Consider the following 20,156-nt stretch of genomic DNA (forward strand, 5'->3'; position numbering starts at 1 on the left):
GATATAGAAGAGAAGGATGTGTTGCAGGTCACAGTAACTGCATGTCTATTTTTTTATTTTAAAATGTAAAGAGCAGCAGCACCTGCTCCATGACATCACCCATAGAAAATGCTCATTTTGTTATTTTCGTTGGTCCTTTCTATGATGCTTAATGCCAGCCTCCTCCAGCTTTTAAATGCTGGAACAGGAACTTAGCCCAGGTTGCACTGCATCCTCTTCTTCCCAAAGCAAGTCTGTTCCCCCTGAGGTATCCTTTCAAATACATATTTGTTTTACTACAGATGGTTTACCTCTAAGGCGGAGGGCAACTTAATGTAAATTAATGATCGCACCTTGTGTCTATCTAGAGTGTGTCTATGATGCAGGTCTGGCATATCTGGTGGTCACACAGTGCCCATGCCGGATTGGTGGCAAAGCCACTGGGGCACACCCCTCTCGTCACAGGCCCAGTGGCTCAATGAATGTGCAAAGCAAACAACGAGAAACACTGATGAGATCTGCGTTCATGCTGAGCTGTCACTGAGTACTACAGGCTGCTTACCCATTCCCATCTGGCGAGACCTAGCCCCAATACCCTCACTGTTGCTAGAGTACTGGGTATGATCTGCCTATACAGCCCCACCTCTGACCTCAACTATTTAGGTGTTCTTCACTTATGGACTGCCGACCTGTAAGAGATGGTGGCTTCATGTTATCTTCATGCTTAATCCCTGTTATTTCTCCAGCCAACGGTATCTAGATTCCAGGTGAAAAAAGCTGTGGCACATTTAGCTGCATTTATAGCTGCCTTTTTCAGGTGCAACACAGATATCCACTCTTGGCCCTGCCTGTTTGCCCAGTGGCACAGGGGTTGCAAGGACAGGTCTAGGGTTCGCAGAGACAGAGCCAGGGGTAGCATCTGCTACCCCTGGCAACCCCCAAATGAGATCCCTGAGTTTAAGGTTGCAGAACTCTCAACATTTTTTGCCAAATGTGAGGTCACATAGTCTATGCATGATGTGGCTTGCCAACACTGAGTAGTAGCTATAATTGTACCAATGGAAGGGACAGTGCTCATTTTGTCTTTCAAGGCAACATCTGTCATGTGCCCTAGTGCAAAAAACATTGGGGCCATATTAGAAAAGCATTGTACGACGGAATGTGCAATGTTGCAGTTGTTAGCACCAACTTACCCTACTGAATAAAACATGCACTTTCAGTGTATTTCTGCATCAGTGCAGAGTTTGTCCTTGTGCTAATACCATTCTCTTGCTAGTTGAATCTTTGCCCTGGTGCAAAAATGCATTGAAAGAATAGGTTTTTGGCCAGTGGCAAAAATGTTGCCCTAGTTCTAATGCCATATTCAATTTCACTTGTGACGGTGCAAAGTTTTTCTAAAAGTGCCCCAATGTTTTTTGCACTAGGGCCAACTTTACAAAATTGCAATTTCACCAGTACAAAATTTCTGTAATCTGGTAAGTGAATGCAAAACCCATTCATTGCCAACATGGGAATGAAGCACTATCAAGGTAATACTTTTACGGTCATGTATTTTGCGTTTGAACAAAGTAAATACTTGGGCCATACATAATCAATAATTGCTTCACAAATTGAAAAATACTGCTGCATGTAGTGCTTTGTGCAAAAAGTGGCCAATGTTCTCCCTATGGATTAACAAAAACTGGATAATTATTTTTCTGTTTGTGTAGAATATTGATACCCACCAACGGGGATTCTGATCAGGTTGTTTGGAGTCGTTTTATTTATTTTTCAGACAAAAAAGGTCTCAAAGCGCTGTATCCCGCACACATCATGAAAGAAAACAGTTATACAGATATTATAAAATAAAAGCCTTCGTTTTCTTTCAAAAGAGGCCTAAATCCGTGATACAATAATTGTCCTCAGGTAGAAAATGCTAGTGTCTGGAAACCAGTACAGTTAAACATCTACCAGGGGCCCTTGAGTATTTAAAGCTGGGTATCATCACATTATAATGGATGACAACGCACTGTGGGTGATCATTTGGGATCGCTATAATGCACTGTTTAAGTAATATGGGGATTTACCATAAAGGACTTTATGCAATAGGCTCAAAGATCTAGAGGCCTCCAGGGCCTTTACTGGTGGCCATTGAAGCTTCCTTAGAACTGGAGTTATATGTTCAAGTTTAATTGTACTAGAAACTATTCTAGCTGCTGTGCTCTTGTACACTTGAAGACGATTGATAATTGTTGATTAGTTCCTAGAAAGAGAGCAATAGGATAATGGAGTAATGCTCCGATAACAGTAGTAATAAGAGTAGAACAGTGAGAATCTGACAGCAGAGATGTTAATTGCCTTAACCTTAAGTAGGACTTAGTTGAAGTTATAGTGCTATTTGCGTGAGAAACCAGATACAGTGTAAAATCCTAATGGACACCAACTGTTTTCTCCTTTTGCTGGACAGGAATTGGGCAGCCTGCCAAATTGATATGAAGGTAGACATCCATTTGCTTAGGTAGGGGCTTAGAAGGAGGAGTGCTCCATATATCTGTTTTATCAATGTTCAGTCCAAGCCAATTTTCCCTCCTTCACTTCACAATATGACCAAAGATAGTGTTTACCTGAAATAAATTGGACTTGGGATCACCATCAAGACAGAAAATTATCTGAGTTTTGTCTAAATCATTTTGGTAGATGGCACCTAGGGCAATAAGAAGGTTATGTAGTGGTATAATATACATCTTACAAATGAGGGTAGAGCAACACTTACATTGAGGGACACTTCATGTGATTAGTTTGTGTAATACTCAAAGAAATCCTGGTTGTCCTAATTTCCTGAAATTTGAAAATAATGTAACTACTCTCTCATACACCCCCACCAACTCACCCATGCACCTAAGCATTGTGAATGATGAAGGCTTTCCCGTGCTGCGGAGAGGTCCAAAAAATATGAGTAATCCTGGCTTGCCTTTATGAAAGATGTGTATTAAGGTTTCTTTAGCATCCAGGAGAGCAGTGCCTCTAAGTTATGTTATGTTATGTTGATTTTTTTCATTTAAATTATTTTATTTGTTTTAGTTCTAAATTACAACTTTTTCAAATTTGTAAACGAGAATGAAATTACATTTCAAAAAAAGATTATTACCAGGACATACAAGATTTGATTATTCAAATTAAAATTTCAAATCACACTCTAAGTCTAAAACAGCTGCATATAGTATTTGCAGGCGCGTACCCTTGAAATAATACAACATTAAGAAGAAATCAAATTATGATACATAGCTGCCTTCTTTACCCACTTAAAACACTACTTCTACACCACACCATACAATTCATTGATTGATTATTGATATTGGCAGTGTATACATTAGACAGAAAATCATCAGGTCTTAGTCCCTGCTCAACACTTGCCTCATTTGCCTATACGAATAAGGAGCCATCATGGAGTTTTAGTGCCAAGAGAAAGTTCACAGTAGCAATATTTATTGACACCAGACTTGCAGGTCAAATCCGCCTTCAGTGCCATAGCGCATAATTTGAATTTGAGTAGCTCAGAGACTCAGACGGAATCTTAAGATGGTTATTGCGTATCTAGTGTCTGGGAATTTCACTAGATATGGAGACACTTTATGCAGAGGTTTTATTTGAAAATCTCCTGATCTAAATATTGAGTAAGTGTTACATCTTTCCCATGTCATGCGCCAGTCCCATTGCCACAATTGAATGTTTGCTTTGTCGGGGTATTCAGGCAATAGGTAAAGGGTTATATTAGCTTTCATTAAGATGTCATTACAATAGGTTTCCCAGGTGTGAAGTGGACTGCTCTTGTGTCCATTCAAGGCTGCCGTTAATAGCGGGGTTAGAGTTGTGGAGTTGGCCGGATTGCTGGAGCACTTTCGAAAAGCTGATAGGGCTTGCCAGGAAACCAGTGCAGACAATGATACCAAGCCCAATTTGTATCTAATGATTGTTATTGGAACACTCTGTGGTAAGGACAACATTCTTTCCCAGTATATTCCCTCTAACAACTCCCAATTAACATGAGTATTTGGTAGCTTTGCCTGTGCTAATAAGTAATAACTGGAACAGCTTTCTATTTATAAAACCTGATGGATGGGATATTGGAAAATCTACCAAATGTCCTTTGAATTAGTTTGCCTTGTGTTGCCATAAATTGCATTTTTGTTTTTAGTTCATTTGTATACGGTAGATAAGCAATAATATTATTGACAGTTTGGCCAAGATATCTATACTCATTCACTATACAAAGTGTGGCATTTGCAAGGGTTCAATTATATTTTAGTCGAGCTTTCCTAGTAGCATGATGTAATGTCATAGTATTAGATTTTTGGACATTCATGGATAAGCCATTGGCTCGAACATAAGCCTCCAGGGCATTCAATTTTCTTTGCAGACCTATGGGTGTTGATAGATTAAAACAAGGTTTTCAGCATATAAAAGCCAGGATATTTCTCTGATACCAATCTTATGAGGAAAAGAGCATATATTGTCTAAAAAATTATGAATATCCTTAATATAAAAAGTTAAAGGAGTAGAGGCTAAAATACAACCTTGCTTTAATCCAGAGTAGGTTATAATAGTTTTTGATAGAAGGCCGTCTTTTATCAATTTTTTCTTTATAGAGGTATTAGTGTAAATTTGATGTATTAGATTAAAAATGTACGGCAGACAGTCTGCCTTCAACAATTCTTCCCATAAAAATGTTGCAAGGTACTCTGCCAAATGCCTGTTTAAAATCTATAAACGCCAAGAAAATTGTTTTTTTTGAGGAAATGGCTTGCTTTTTGATGGCTGATAATAGGGACAAATTCAAAGATGCTCCATCTCCTTTCACAAACCCTTATTGATGATTACCAAACAAATTAGCTGACTTCATCCATGCTGTGGGGAGTTTTAAAATTAGTCATTCAAAAATCTTCCCTGGGATGTCCAGTAAGGCAATTGCCTGTAATTTGTTGGATCATTACGATTTCCTTTCTCAAAAATTGGAATTGTGATTGATTCTTTCCATGATTTTGGAATTAGACCTGTTTTAAGGACATTTATGAAGATAGACTCCAGAATCAAGGCCCATTCACATGGGTGGGATTTGAGGACTGCTTTTGCAAGTCCATCGTGACCTGGAGCTCTAGAGGAACTACTTTCTTTATAAGAAGAATGAAATCTAAATGGTCAAAGACAAACTTATTAAAGTTCAATTTTAATATAACTAGTGGTAAAGGTCGAGTAGGAGGTTTGGCAAATAATGAGAAAAAATGAGTGGGCCATGCTTGCTAATTTACCATATTTAAAAGAAGATATGGAATTGCGCCGCTCGTATTTTCATTTAGCAAGTTCCAAATTTGAGCAGATGATTTGCTTGTAATCGTGGTTATGATTTTTCCTCCATCTATTTGTCTTTTCTTACAGTTCATTTGTTTTATTGCGTTTCTATAACGCATGCATATATTTCATCTTTCTTTCTTTTGATCAATAGAAAAAAATCTTCCTAATGTTTGTCGTAGGTTAGCCTTCAAGGTTTCAATCTGTGTACTCTGGGTTTCTTTGTAAGGTGACATCCTTAAAGATAGTGGTGAGGTGGGTCTTTAAGCATTCCAATCTAGAATCTGACCAGATAATTCTATTTATTCCTGAATTAAGTGTTATCAGTTGATTAAAGACATCACATGAGATGTTCAAAGGAGAAGTACATTTAATGTCTAAAATATTGTGGTCACTAGCTGCGGTGGGCACAACCATACATGATGCAATTTGATTGATAGCATGAGAGGAAATAAAAACATAATCCAAAATGCCAGGTGAAGAGCCTTTTGACCACGTTAGAGCTGGAGGAATATCTCCAGATACTGTGCCATTCAGTATTGTGAAATCTTGCATATTCATTAGTGCCATCAATTTTTCTGCTCTCAGAGTACGCTGGTTAGGATAAGTGGTTATGCAGTGAATGTTAAGATGCCCGGTTATTATGGTTGCTTGAGATTGGCCATCAAGGGAAATTAAATCTAACATTTCTACACTGAATATAAGGAACTTATCATCATCAATGGCAGCCGGGTACCAGTAAATAGTTAACATTGCAGTTTGGGGGCTTAACGGATGGCCAACATTTTCAGTTATTAGTTTGACTAATTGAATACCTGGATAAGGGGAGGCCCAAGGTTCTAGGTGGATATGTGATTTAAGTTTGACAGCTATGAGCAGGCCTGTCGCTGGGTGACCTTTAAGTTGTTTTAATGCCAGAATCCATGCAAGTTCAAAGTTTGGCCATATCGGTTGTAGGGTGATCCAGGTCTCTTGTAACGCTATGATATCATATAAAGCTAGAACCTTCGATTTTGATGTAATTAAATGTACAAAGCCTCTAGTAATTTATACAGCCATGGTCAAGGAATGTGATGAAGGTGTTGGTTGGCACTAATAAATGAGCATCACTTTGTGTCATTTATGGCTTTTGTAAGCCATGAGCATTTTGGCTGTGCAGAAGGAGTTGGATCATCTTTGAACCGCAAATGTAGCTGGAGTTGACCTTCAATGGTATCGCAATTAACACAGAAACCTTGATGTTTACCTTGCTCCTCTCTGTGGAGACTTTGTTGCTTGTATTCATCATCATTCTTATTTTTGTGGTAGAATGGCATGTTAGCAGGTTTGAATGGACTGGCTTTGTGATCCAATTTTATTCTATCATAACCCCTCTGTTTTTGCAATTGAAACGCACACTGTTGCAGGTTGTCTTTCATCTGCCAGATCAAATCTTTTACAATTTGAGAAGGAATGTGGAGCTCCACCATACCGAAGTTTGGAGTGTTTCTGAAGGCAATTGCTTTTATATCTTCTAACTTTATGTATTTCAACTGCGGTATGGTATGAAATGCAGTGAGAAGAGTGGTCCTCTGCCTGTCTACCATTGTCAACAATAGTATCTCAAGATACTATATGGGGTTTGCAAGATATTCGTCCTCAGAGTTAGGATCCTGTGAACTGAGCGGTTCTTGTTGGCTTTGGGTAGGTTGAATCAGATTGGAAGAGTGAACTTGACTTTTATAATGAGTGGAATATAGTTTGGATTTAAATCACTTGATGTACATTTTTGTGTTCTCGTCTGTTGAAGTGTGATAAAACTCCTCTTCTGTATTGGCTGACATTACCTGCTGAGCAAAATTAGCTGAAGCTTGTGGGAAGTGAAGACTTTCATGAATGGAGTCAAATGGGGCAGGGAGGAAGCAGAATAGACGGAGCGATTCATAAGATCCTCATTTACGTCAGGAGCTTTGATAGAGTGATTGCTATCTCTATTTAGATTATGTGGAAAAATATGTAGGTTGCCTTGATTCACTGCCAACAATGCTGAGTGGGGGGGGGGGCGGTGGATTCAGGATACTGAAGATTTGCGAGTGGGGATAGACAATTGTCCATAGGGAGAACCCCTGACATTGGCTTTTTTGCACTATTACCATTTGGGGTTGTTAATCTGTGAATGTTAGGCAAGATTGTGTGCAGTACCCTATGGGAGATGACCGCAACCTTGACCTCCTGGCAATAGGAACCCAACCTTTTGGTATACCTCTGTACTACACAGGTTGGTAGTGTGGCTGAGCAGCCAGGCTTATCTCAATAAGAGTCAATGTGAGCAGTAGGGTTTTTACACAGAGATTCACAATGACAAGCATTCAAATAAACTCTTACACTCAAGGTTTCTTGATTAATCAATTATTAATTTATTTAACAGTCAGTTCAATAAGCCTTCTTCAGAAGGGAGCAACACACAAATATACTTCAAAATACACACTCTTAGTTTCTCTTGGGTTGGCACACAGATGGTTCCTACACCCTGAGGTGATTTAAATAATTAGGACACTGTGGAAATTGATATATCACCGGTACATTTAGAGCAATACTGGGTTGGTGTAAAAAAAAAGGGTTGGGAATCAAATAAAGGTTAAACAAATATTCTGAAGCAGGTAAGTATTTTTTAACCCTCCACTGCAAAGTGAATTAACCCTTTCCTGGAGGAAAGGTAAACCACAAAGTCAGAGGTAAGAAGACTCTTTCAGGGAGCCAGGCCAGCCAATGTCAATTGAGATAATGTCTAGGTGAACTGAAGCACTTCTTGCAGGCAAATAAAAGTCTTGCACAATGTTTTAGAAGTCTTTGTAGAAAAAATAGGATCACTGAAGGGCCACAAGCTAGGAGGCTTGTGAGGGGCAAAGTTGCAAGCTACTCTGCAAAAGCAACCAAGACAGGTCTCAAATGAGAACAAGCAATGCTACACAACAAAAGGTAAGTTCCCTTAGTTTTACAGTATCTTTGGTTAGAATAAAGGGTTCCAGCTTGCTTCTGTTCCAGTGTAGGTCTGCAGATCCTGCTGTTCCTGTGCCTCAGTCATGGGAGAAAAGGGGAGGACGTCTGGAGACTCTTGCACTACAACTTGAAGGTTAGCGGAAGCAAGAAGCAAACTTCAATTCAGCGGCACTTTGCGATTTCAGCTCTTCGCATCTCTAGCAAATAGCAACAATGCAGTTCTCGGGTACCACTTCAGACTTTCCTCGCATCTGGGGTCTAGCACTCTGTTGAGGTGGTTCAGGCTTGGTCAGTCCTGCTTTCTCGGTGTCCGAGGATCGTCCTCAGGTATGACTTAAAGACGCTCACTTGATATTGGTGCTCCTCTCCCCGGAACTTCGGTTCCGGCAGCAGCAATGGAAGTACAGCCACCTCCAAGAGGATTTCTAGATGAGCTTGTCTTGGGGTTGATTGGTCCCACCAACCCAAGGGGAGAAGTCATCTATTGCAGGTCTTCTCTAGTCGAGGAGAATTAGGAGCTTCAGCACAGCAGCAGGGCTTCACGGGGCAAACCAACGGTCCAGGAGTTGCAGCAGGCATCTCTTCCAAGTTCTTTTTCGGATTCAATTGTCCAGTGGTCAACTCAGCCTTCCAAGCCAAAAGCCTCGCCTTTTATGCAGGTTTCTCCCATTCATTTGCAGCCTCGCTGTCAATCACACAGCAAGGTGGCTGTCCTCCAAGGATAGCTTTCCAGTCTATCACCCTTGGGTGCGTTCCTGTAAGCAAGGGGACTAAGAACAGGGAGTTTTGGGCACCTCCCTCAGTTCCTGCCCCTGACAGACATGCTGGAGCCAGAGGCAGGCTTCACTCATGAATCCTTCCGAAGACAAAACGAACAAAAGGGACCAAACCTGGTTTGGCACGTAGAGTAAATCTCAAAAAGGAGCTTTCCAAAAAGAAATGGCAAAAAAAGAAGACCGGGCCATTTTGACAAAATGGGCAACCATGGGTGTCTTACTGCAGCTGCAATTGCAGCCCACAGTAAAAACAAACAATGGTAGTAAAAAGTAAAATACTGCCACCAGCCATTCATTGTAGAAAGGGTAACATAAACATGTTACCTGAGAAACTAGAGAAAGGGGATACTAAGTAACCCCTCCAGCACCCTAGTGCAAGATAGTGTGTGCTGGGTCTAGAAAGTTTACAAAATGTAAGTAAGGTCAATTTCACTTCACTGCTCTTGGAAACAGTAGTTTTACCAAGAGAAGGTATTTAAACCATTGGGAAATCTAAATCAAACTTCCCTGTGTCACTGCACTGAATGTGCTGTGTATCACAATGTAAAGATGAAGTTTCTCCAAAGTCAAAAGAAACACAGAGTCCAAATCAAAAAAGAGCTGAGGGGTTCGAAGGTAGAAGGGAATTAGCACATTTCTGAGAATGCTCCCTAACAATACATTTTAGTTTTGATTTCCGCTTGGGAATTTTTTTTTGGGCAGACTGATTTTTTGCCTTTTTTGGAACTTTAACTTGGACTAACTGGTTGCGTTTTTTAGATGTTTTCCTTCGTGGTATGGGCTGGAATAACTCAAACGCAGGGGCTTCAGCCACATCAGTTTCTACAGTCTCCTGATTATCACTAAGCAGCCTGCTTTCTGATATGACACAGACTGAAGAATCAATTCTTTGATTGTTTGCCAAGCACTGTGAGGGGACAAGTATTCATACATTTTTGTCACGCTATAGATGCGCATATTAATAGCAGTTAAGGTGATATCAATCATGAGATTTGGCGGGTAAGTAATTCCAAATGAAGGTCTCGGGTTGGTTTGGTGAAAGAAGCCACCGATGAATTTGATGAAAATTAGGAATTATTAACATCTACATTCCCTATATCTAGATACAAAATAAGAGCGTTTGATAGGTTAGATGGCGGCTTACTAAACTCTCTCCCAATTGGGTTTCAAAGACGGTGTCCAGCAATTTAATTTTTAAGCATATTGACCAGCCCTAAAGTTGGAGATAGGAGTAGGTGTTGTGTTAACCAAAAAATAGGGTTCACTAGATATAACCTCCCGTGATGCTGCTTTAACAGCTTGAGAAAACAAGAGTGGAATCTGGGAATTGTCAGTGGCACGAATGGTAATTGCAATCTGCTCTAATGGCAGATCGCTTTCCATTGCATTGGGGGTTGTGAACACCTCCTGGTCAGTATCTGTCACTGTGGGGGTTAGACATGGCAGGGGTTCCGTGTCTGACGGTTGAGTATTTCCATCTGCCTCTTCTGCAAATCTTGTTAATGCTGCGCTGTGTGCGCTTCCGGTAGAAGCTTTTGCTTGCAAGTCATCACTGAGGTTCCACAGGCTCGCTTCTTGTATCTAATCACATGCCATCTTTTGCTGCATGGTAGACATTCCTTATACCATTTGCTTTAGATTTGGCATGCTTGCTTTTCGTGCGCAACTCCAGGGCAATACTGTTACAAAAATGCTCGTTTGGCATTGATGTATGGATATTATGTTTCTCAAATAACGAAGCTGCTTGTCGTGGCATTGCAGCCGTTAGCGTATATGCTGTCATTATTTGTTTTAAGGTAGCAGATACTTGCACTAGATGTATCAACGCGATGGAAAGAGTTATACAAAAATGTGAATAAAGGGGCCTAAGGCGAGAGGGTATCAGGTCTATAAACTGGGGGGTAAGCTCCAGGCACCTCTGCACAGCGGAACAGCACTCGCCGGTGCACGCTCCCGGTGCGCGCACATGATGCATGCGCGCGATTCACGCTCGCTCCTGTTTTTATGGTGGTCCCCGGGAAATGAGGCCGTGGCTTAACAGCTGAAAAAAGAAAAAGCAAATCAGCTCGAGGTAAAATCTATAATGTAAGTACAAAGGTCAAGATGAAGGGTCTTTCATTTACAGAAGTCCAGAAGTAGTAATGCAGAAGTCCAGAAGTAACAATGCTTGATCTCGATCATGAGCTTTGATGGCAATATCGCTGAGAAAGCTGACAGCAACAAGGTAGAGCAGGATGCAGATAGATGCAGCTGAACAGCACTCGCCGGTGCACTCTCCTGATCGCGCGCATTCTCTTGTTTTTATGGTGAGCCCTGGGAAATGTGGGCACAGTTTAACAGCGTTTACACAAGTCCAGAAGTAATAATGCTTGTTCTCGATCACGAGCGTTCAAGGCAAAATCGCTGAGCAAGCTGACAGCACAAGGTAGAGCAGGATGCAGATAGATGCAGGTGAACAGCACTCACCGGTGAACTCTGCTGATGTTGATTTATACGCATTATCACGCATCAGTACCACCCAGCAGCAGTCTCCAGGCGGATAAGAGCCTGACTGTGAATCACCCAATAGGCAGTGTTCTCCCTATGTCTCTGTAATTGTCTGGGACTGGTGTTCCTGGCATTTTCAAGAGAAAAAGCACATTGCAATAGGCCTATCATTTCAGCATACCAGATGATCTATGGAAAGTTTCTTAATAAGTAGGGGTAATCCAAGCATGTTTGATTTCATTGGACACTATATCATCCCTAAATAGTTATTGATCAAATAGATGTTCATTGGGCTCATGGTCTTTTTACACTCCTTCACCTCGTCAGATAGGTGCTCTGAAGCCTCCACGTATGTGGCGCAATATAAAAAAGAAAGTAAAGTACAGGTCTCCTGGACAGTTTGTGGGATTAAGACTACCAACAATGGAGATACCATTAATTTACAACGTGGGCTTGAATTCAGATTGTCCAATCATCACTTGTTGAAGGAGGTTTTATAGTGTGAACATGCTGATAGCTGAACCCTGGAAGGCATAGGGCATGATTTTTTGTACTTTGCTTAATTTGGCTTGAATACAAATCAGTTTAACTTTAAGTAAATAAACCTTATTATTGTGTGAGCCGTTTTAAGATTGCAAATAAATTGAGGGCTTGAGATCTTTCCTCTTGTTACTTTGACCCCTTTTAAGAGCAATTTGTAATGTCCATGGGTTATTAGTAGACCAGAAAATTCCCTTAAATATTAACGTTTTAAGTGGAGGTACTTCGTTTAAATTAAGAAATATGGTGCTTTTGCAACTGTGCAACCAGCATGTGGTTTTAAAGGAGAAGCTTCACTTATGGTATTAGAAAAACGATGGTTGTAAAATCAAATTATTGGGTCAATAAAATTAGCTTTTTCTCATGATGGTCTTATGTTGGCAAAATGAGAGGCAAAATATTATGCTGTACGTTTTTGTTTATCTCTGAATGCGTTGGCCATTTTTTAGGGGCTTTACAGTAAGGTAAGGATGCATTAATAAGATGGATGAGTGATCAGCCTAATTCAAGTGACTGATCAAATTCCCAGTTGAATTGATCTTCCAAATGATGACCCGGCCACCTGTACGACCTTTGACTTGAGTGGGTGCCATTGCCATTACATTGAAAGCAAGTTCCTTGAGTGCATTCACTAAAGGAGAAGCTTGGCCATTACAATCCATATTAATACCCAGTAGAAGAAGAGTAGTAGAATGTCGTATTAAGGTCGTATTAATGGAATGAGAGTATCCAGAAACATTTTTTAAAGTGCATCGGTGGACAACCATGTTGAGTAAGCTTAATGCTTAGATGTTCACATTAGGGAATCAAGGCACATAGAGTCATGTACACATTCCAGCTGCACTGCCTCCTTTGCCTAATTGCATACTGACCTTAAGTATTGAAAATACCATAGGAAGGGTAATGGAGATGGAAGAATCTGAGTAATCCTTGAACCGTGCTTCTGAGATTGCAAGAAAGTAAATGGTATTCTAAATGTTTTGAGTCAATGTTATTCCAAATGTTATTCTTTAAGACAAAGTTAAATATGTGAGTGGAATGAAGTGAGACGTAACAAGCACTAAATAATGGCCAAGAAAGTTGTGTATCCTTTATGGAACTGTCTGACAAAAATGATTTCTACCTACTAGGGAAGACCTAAGCAGTTATGCATGATGTTCTCCTGTCTTTAGTCGTAGACGTATAGAGAAGCCATGACCAGGGTGGTTCATATAGTCTGGAAAATTGTTTTAGTTTGTGTGAGAGCCTGCAGACACAGCATGACCGAGCATGGAAGATACATGGAGCAGCATCTGGCCTCAGTCTGATTAAGCACATGGTCACAACAGGACGTGTAAAATGGCAGAGCTAGAGTAGCACCATAGCACAGATAGATCTTGAATAAGGGCAGATCTGGAGTAGAGCAGCATCAGAACATGTTAAGTACTAAAACAATGCAAAGAGAGATATAAATCAGAAAACAGGGAAGAGCTGTACAGTACATGCATCACGGTAGAGTAAGAACAACCGCAGTGTTCAGCCAGGCCAGGCACCATGTTAGGCAGAATCCCGTGCAGTGCCCTTAGGGACCACTACACACAATTAAGACTACAGGTGGCAATACAAGTTTTACCGTTTGGTACAAGCCTGTACTACTATGTCAGAGTGATAGCAGTGGCAGAGCAGCCAGGCTTATCTCAAGAGTATATGAGCAGTAGCAGAGATTACACAAAGGGACCACAATTACTGTGACTCAAGCAAACACTGACTCAAGGTTTCAGGTAGAAAAATATAATAGAATCGAGAAACATTCAGAGACAAGAGTTCAAGAGTCAAAGGGCCGGAGCCAGGGTTAAGTGACACCGGAGTCCTGTTGCCGAAGATCACACAGTCAGACAGTGTATCGGATCTTCTCTAGTCGTTGAAGGGTAGATAGCTGAGGACTGCAGCAGGGCTTCACCGGGATGGGGTAGTTGCAGAAGTCATCGTTCTCCCCGCTTCTCTTTGGTTTCTTGTAGTTCCAATGGCGACTCTGACTTCTAGCCCAAGAGACCTGCCTTTTATGCACAAAACCCCCATTCACACAGCCTGGCTGTCAATCACCCAGCAGGGGGGTTGTCCAGCATGGACAACCACCTCAGCCAATCATGGCAAAGTGTGACTTGGGTTTCCTAGGATACCCTGTGCAGGGGGTGACTACACCCCTCCCCCACATTCAGCCCACCTAGAAACCCAGGTGCCTGGTGGAGGGCTTCTGAGCAGAAGCCCGCCAAAAGAAGGTGCACAAAGAAGGCGAACCTAGTTTGCCGTGCAAAGTAAAACACAAGAAGGGCTTTAACAAAAAGAAATGGCGAATAAACCCAACCGGAGCCAAGAGAAAGACAATTTGGTCAAGCGGGTTAATGTTCGTGGCTAATATAATAGCCAAGAACAATACCACGTTTATGTAATATGATCGTGGTAGAAAAGTTAGGGTAGATACCACTGCCACTAGCCAAGTCTAAATGTTAAAAGAGCGAAACAATGCTCTAGGAGGTACAGATAAAAAGGGATACAAATTAACCCTTTCCAGTACTCCATGGAGGATGGAGTGTACTGGATCTGTGGTAGATTGACTAGGTAAAGTTAATGGTAACTTTACCCTTTCCTGGGGGACTGTAGTCAGCCACAGAAATGGAGTCGGGGGGAAGTCTCAAAGACAACCCTGTGTCACTGCTCTGAAGGTGCTGTGTGACACACAAAAGAAGGGGGCTACTGAAGTGATGTCCTCCAGAGTCCACAATCACAAAAACAGAGAAATATACTTGCCAAAACACAGGTAAGAGTGGGGGAAAAGCTTACACTCTTACCAAGTGGAAAAAAATAAACTCCAGAAGTCCAGCAAAGCTGCTGGGGGACTCACTAGGTGAGGGAAATTAGCCATAAATGAGAATTCTCCCTAACACACCACGACAACACCAAAATAAGAAAAAGCATTTGGATAAAGATGATAGTATTAACGTTTTTGGTTCGAGTGAGAGAATCCTGCATTAGTTACAGTATTGGATGAGAAATCTGAGTTAGATCCATGTATAGATCTAGCTATATTATTGTTAAGTGCCTCCAACAGAAAGCTTCTTATATGTCAGAGAAAACCAGGATAGCAATTAGAGTTTCTCACTATTAGTAGGATTTCAGAAGACCTTGATAAATTGGCGGAAAACATTACTCACAGAGTCTTAACAGATCACTGGCAATTTCTGTGTTAGCAATTAGGATGTACGAGTAAGTCTTCATGCGGCTATTAATATTATTGTGTTTGTGGTGAAACTGCTAGTTAGTTTTTGATGACAGCAACAACGCAGGCTTGAGAATTACCATTTTATTAAAGGGGGCCGCTTCTTAATGCCCCACCCCAGCAGCCCTCTTCCTTTCCCTTTATCCTTTGCCTGGTGGGCAACCAGGAGTGCCATAGCCAGTGTTTTTGTAGCTTGCAAACATGAACTGGCGAAAAGAGCACGTGACCAATCTGAACCAAGGCATTAAGTTTTAGGATGTTACCTGAACATGACACGTTACAGAAACAACCAAACAGTAACTGCCATATGCACATAGAATTGGTTCTTCTATGGAAGCTCAATTTCTTATAGAAAAAGTGTCAAGTGATACATTCCATTGTCAGGCACCTAGGTAGCACCTTAAAAGAGAAAACTCATGTTCTTCAAGGCTTACTTTGGAAACCTGCTCTGGCAGGAAAAGATTATCCAAGTTGTAGTCCCTGGGATCAGGTAACTGGCATTGCCGAGGGCAGTACAAAGAAGTGTAATATTGAGCATATTCAGAACACGCTATTTTTGATACAACCCAGGAAAATAGGATGTGAAGTGAAAATGGACAGTGAGGAGGTAAGAGTACTGTTGTATGAGGCTGCAGGAGGTATTGCCATGTGGTGGGGAGGAACATGGGGACCAGAGATGGGGAAGAGGTACAACCATGCTATGCAGAATCAAAAATGTTGGGAGCAATGCCATTACCTTCCTCTTCATCGACGACGCTAAAAATCATTATATGGGATATTAATGAGGTGAGCAATTCCTTCAAGATTCAGAAAGGCAAGTTATTTATTTAAAGTGAATTCAGGCTAACAATTACTGTCTTCTGGAAACATGTAGAGAATGTTATGTATGGAATGTTGGGCACGCGAACCAATCTCCTTGTTTTCTTACGGAGCTTGGTTTGCATGACCCAGTGAACTGCTGGAGGAGTTGAGGTGTAGATGGGCATGGCGGGCCCCTTTGAGAATAAACTTACCTGTTCCTCGATCCATCCTGCCTCTGGCTCTTCCTACATTGGCGACGAGGATGAGGGGGCCCGCCACGGCACACAGACGGTCCGCTGCCCGCGGCGAGCGAGAAGTAAACTCGCTGTCGCTGTAAGAGGCCACCCGCAGCACCACTCCAGCCCCTCCCTGCCTAAAGGGCTTCGCTAGCGCGGAAGGCTAGAGGCCCAGGGCTGGGTGGATCGGCAGCGCTGGTGAAGCCGGCGGAGCCGCATCTGGGACCACGCAGGGCCATTTGATCAGCTGCGCCCCCCTGGCAGTACACATAGAGGTGAGGAGGAGGGGAGGCAGGGGCAGATGCAGGATAGCTGACGGCTCAGGAGCCTAAGAGGGATACGCCCTCAGCACGAAGGGAAAAAACAAGCCCAACCGGCTCCAGAGAGAAAAAAAAAAGGATTTGAAGCCAGGGAGCTTTATGTGAAACTTTCACAGCACATGAATGTGGAAGCTGCTCGAAGCTGCTCACAGCTGGGAAGCACACACAGAGACAGTGTTGCGATTAAGTATCAGAAAGCCGTGGTGAAGGCATTTAGAGACAATTACAAAATACTTTTGTGGGACAGACAAGCAAGGTTGTCCGGCCAGGTGGAGGAAGTGACAACCTATAATGATCATGGCTGCAGCTAGCATGGCCCCGCCCCCAACTTTCCTATCTGAGCCGGGAGCACCACCAATAAGGTGGGACAGGTGGAAGAAGATTTTTGATACCTACCTGGTAGCAATTGGGGGCGACACATTTGCTGCAGGAAGGAAAGAAGCGATTCTTTCACACAACCTGGGCACTGAGGGTCGTAGTGTCTATGATGGGTTGCCTCAGCCTCCACTAGAGGGGCAAGGTGATATGGATCAATACGTTATAGCTGAAAGAAAACTGGAAATCCACTTTAGGCAAAGAAAAACACTACATTTGAAAGGAACAAATTCTTTCAAAGAATTCAGGAACCACAGGAGCCAGTAGAAAATTTTGTGGCAGAACTAAGATCCTTAAGTCACACACGTGAATTCAGAGTGGTGAACGACTCATTGATACGGGATCGAGTAGTGCGTTGCACGAGCAACATGAAAATACAAGAGAGGTTGTTAACCAAAGATGTGACTTTAGAAGTAGCAATTGAGATTGCAAGGGGAATGGAACAGACACACAAATACATGTCCACGATGAAAAGTGAAAAAACAGAGGGTAAAGTAGCAGCTGTGAGCATTCAAGAAAATGAATTTGAGTAGGGAAGTCAAATGCTACGAATGTGGCAGCAATCGCCATATCTCTACGAGCACATTTTGTCCTGCAAAGAACATTTTCTGCTTGAAGTGCAAGAAAAAAGGACATTTCGCCAGATTATGTAGAGAATCAGGGCAAGTGTAGTGCATAGGGTCTAGTGCAAGACTCTCGGAGCAAGAAGAAAACGCGGATGTTGCTCAGCTGACTCAGACCAAACACGTGCTGGGAGTATCAGAAGTATCCGGCAAGCGAAGTAAGCAAGAGTGGTGGCATTAAAAGTGGATGGTTGCTCTCCATGGACGCTGATCTTGAGGAAAACATATGAAGTCTGTTTGCAAAGGAAGGTAGAGGATTTGAAGGAGCACGGCATAGAACCATATGCCTATGGAAATGTGAAGATAGACGTGTTAGGCAAGTTCCAAGCAATGATTAAGTATAAGGGCAGAAGTTGTGATTCAGATGTATTTGTCACACAGGAATGCTCTTCTTTGTTAGGCTGGGAGGAACAGCGCAAGCTTGGTATCAGGATACAAGCAAGTGCCGAAGATCCAGTTTCTGTAGCTGAGGTTCATGACAAATGGGAGGAGGAGTTCCCGGCAGTTTTTAAAGGCGAATTGGGAATGGTGAGGGACTTTGAACATGAGATTCGCTTAAAAGCAGGAGCAGTTCCCAAAGTGCAAAAGGTGAGGCCGATAACTCATAACCTAAGAGAGAGACTAAAGACTGAAATTGAGTCCTTATTACAGAAAGGAATTATTAAAGAAAGTGAAAGTTCAGAATGGTTGTCACCAGTCGTCGTGGCAGCCAAGGCAAATGGTGATATAAGGCTTTGTGGTGATATGAAGGATATCAACAGGAACATTCTTGTGGACAGGCGCCCTTTGCCGATAATAAGTGACAAGTTGTCAACTCTCGATAAGGCCAGAGTATTTTCTGTGATTGACCTATCTCAGGCTTATCACCAGATACCCTTGAAGGAAGAGTGCCAGCATTTGACGGCGTTCATTACAGTTTTTGGAACTTTCAAGTATCGAAGGATGCCATTCGGACTTGCCTCGGCAGCGGCTGTATTTCAGAGAGTTATGGACAAAGTGATGGAGGGTATGAGGAATGTTGTAGTGTTCCAAGATGACATGCTTGTGTTTGCAAACTCTAAGGCTGAACATGATGAAGTTTTGAGGCAAGTGTTGGGAAGGTTGTCGGAAGCCGGAATGACTGTGAGAAGAGACAAGTGCAACATTGCAGTGAGGAAGGTGGAGTATCTCGGACATGAGATTGATGAATTGGGTGTGAGACCAAAGAAATGTTTAGTAGAAGCTGTGCAAAAAGCCCCTGTACCGACGGATAAGGTCCAAGTGAGGTCTTTTTTAGGCCTTGCAGAATATTACCACCGTTTTGTGAAAGATTTTGCAATAGTGTCGGCCCCAATAAGAATGATACTTAAAAAGGGGTCGAGATTTGAGTGGTCTCCAGAATGTGGGAAGGCATTTGAAGGTATCAAAGAAGCAATCAGTAAAGCACTGTCTATTGGGAGGTTTAATCCCATGGATAAAACAGTTCTGATTGTAGATGCTAGCTTGAGGGGGTTGGGAGCCACATTGGTACAATTGGATAAAGAGAATAAGGAGAGAGTTATTGCCTTTGCCTCAAGAGCTTTGAGGGGGGCGGAGTCCAAGTATTCAGTGATCGAGAGAGAGACTTTGTCCATGTTTTGGGCTGTGGTGCATTTTAAATTTTTCTTGTGGGGCAGGCGATGTGTTCTTCGCTCTGATCACAAGCCATTGGTACAGTTGTTTGAGAGTGGAAGGTGGGCTTTGGGTTCGCCAAGGATAAGCAGGTGGGGCTTGGGTCTTCAAGGGTATAATTGTGACCTGAGTTATCTGCCTGGGAAAAAGAATGTGGTAGCGGATTGTCTATCGAGGATGCCTTTAAGAGAAACTGAGATAGTGGAGGATGAGACAGTGGAAGAATCGGTGGTAGCTGAGGTGAATGAGGCAGTGGCTCAAGAAAAGTGGTTACAGGGAGAGGATTCTGATGAAGAACTCAAGTTGATCAAAGAATGGACTGTGAAGGGATGGCCCCACAAGAATAATTTGGATAAGAGTTTTAACATTTGGTGGGAAGTTAAGGAGGAGTTGAACATAAGTGATGTCAAATTGAGGAGAGGACGATGTGTGGTACCTCCAGTGGCGATCCGGCAGACTCTTTTGGAGTTGGCTCATGAGGTTCACCCAGGGGAAAGTGCGATGAAGAGAAAACTCAGACAGAATTTCTTGTGAACGCGTATTGACAAAATGGCAGAAAGGTGGGTGAAGGATTGCATGGAGTGTCAATTGAGTGACAAAACAAAAGTGACGAGGGAAACACCGTTGAGTTTTAACACGGTGCCAGAGCAGCCGTGGTCTAAGGTTGCTGTGGACATTATGGGACCCATTATGGGATTAGGAGATGGATTGAAATTTCTGTTTGTGTTGGTGGATTTCCACATGAAATGGGTTGAATGGGAAGCAGTAAGAGAGGTCACGGCTAGAGAGCTCATTGTATTTTTATAGAA

The sequence above is a fragment of the Ambystoma mexicanum genome, chromosome 1q (genome assembly GCF_040938575.1).
Source record: "Ambystoma mexicanum isolate Mex_15411 chromosome 1q, UKY_AmexF1_1, whole genome shotgun sequence".
In the NCBI taxonomy this organism is placed as follows: domain Eukaryota; kingdom Metazoa; phylum Chordata; class Amphibia; order Caudata; family Ambystomatidae; genus Ambystoma; species Ambystoma mexicanum.